The sequence below is a fragment of the Etheostoma spectabile genome, chromosome 18, assembly GCF_008692095.1.
Source record: "Etheostoma spectabile isolate EspeVRDwgs_2016 chromosome 18, UIUC_Espe_1.0, whole genome shotgun sequence".
NCBI lineage: Eukaryota > Metazoa > Chordata > Actinopteri > Perciformes > Percidae > Etheostoma > Etheostoma spectabile.
In genome coordinates this window covers 15,214,308-15,215,765 of record NC_045750.1, presented here as the reverse complement: position 1 = coordinate 15,215,765, position 1,458 = coordinate 15,214,308, and the positions used below count along the sequence as shown (strand labels likewise).

Sequence of the window (1,458 nt, the reverse complement as noted above, 5' to 3'; positions counted from 1 at the left end):
AAACGTTCCCCTGACTCCTGCTGGAGTAGTGGCATCAGGTAGCTGCAACTTTGTGAAGAACTGACCTTTCAGAGCTGGAGCTGATGTCTATCATAACAACAAGAGGCTGGACGACAAAGCGTCTTTTCGCATGATGGAATGAACTAGTTGGGCGGCGTTGCGCGTGTCCTACTTCTTAGACAAAGTTTGTAGTCCAGACAGATTCAATTCATGAGCTTTCCAACCGTAAGGCTTAGTCACTTTCCAGCATCTACTGCCACAATGCGCGCTCCGCTCCGGCGCTGTCGCCAAACTCTGGAAATCAACTGTAAAGGTCGAAATGATTGTTCGACACAGTTCCAGCCCAAAGGCTCACTGACGCATCCATCGCAGCCGAGAGAACGTCTCCGCCAGAACTTTAACCGTTGTCCTCCTTAGACTAACTTTTACGCACAGATTATTGCGCGTCCCTAGTGCGTAACAACAACTTTACGCATTCGTTTTAAGACTGCTAGACTTCTTCACTGCACACCTACTTTCATGAAGTGGTGTATGGCTGCTTTTCCTTCACATTATGGCCGTCTGTTGCTCGTTGGTACTGCGTGATGCCACGAAGGTCCCACTCCACAGCTGCTGTAGAAGTTGTGAACAGAGTGCTTCCCGTCTGAGAGGCGTTGGGGCGGGTCGGTTTGATTGACAGCCCACACCTACTAATAGCTGCCGCTGCTTCCCGTAGTAAGTTCGAGTGGAGACTGAGGCGTGTCTGGAGAATGGGCGTTAGAAGAGAAGAGGAGAAAGAGGGGCAAACGCTGACCCCTCACAAAAAAAAAAACTTTTCTCTCTCTGAATCGATTTCTCAGCACTTTTCTCTCCTGTCTATACCCCACCCTGCACCTGTCCTACATTTTCTAGTATCTTATTTTAACAAGTAGACATGTGATGGAGAGTGTGATGAATTTTAACGTGGTGCAGTTATGGTCAGACTGAGACATCTACCACAAGGAATGCTTTGCCGGCTGCACAATGACAACTACTGAGCAGTAAGTCTGTTCTAATTCCCTCTGGAGAACAGCATCGCAAATGTAAATCATTTCACTCTTCTATTACAGTTCCTCAGAAGTAGGACCATTCACAGGTGAGACTGGGAATGCTCATACAACCTAGGGGTGTTTTTTTCACCCACCATCATTTGGCCCTGCAGGCATTTGTGTGCAGGGGGTTACTTTACAAACTTCAAGCAATCTATGCAATATATATTCCATTAAAGATTAAAAAGATCTGTATTCAGTGTTTGTGATGAGCACCTCTAAGCCCTGTGTCAGCATGTAGGGAATGGGCCATATAGTCTGGTAGGTTAGTTGTCACGAAGAATCTATCAGTGCAGAGCTTGGCGCGGATATCTGCGTCACTGCAGACGAGCCCATAAACCAGCTTACTGCAGATTACCCTATATGTGCAGTGACACACACATTCACACGG

The 1,458-nt window shown here is 47.1% G+C and overlaps 1 protein-coding gene across 1 annotated transcript in view; it reads right to left on the bottom strand.

The window, feature by feature from the left end:
- Nucleotides 1-723, bottom strand: part of LOC116706475 (terminal nucleotidyltransferase 5A) — a 3,675-nt gene extending 2,952 nt beyond the window's left edge. The window contains exon 1 of the mRNA XM_032543342.1: nucleotides 1-723. This exon is cut by the window's left edge and continues 461 nt beyond it. The gene's annotated coding sequence lies outside the window, so the exon portion shown is untranslated.
- Nucleotides 724-1,458: the final 735 nt, after the last annotated feature.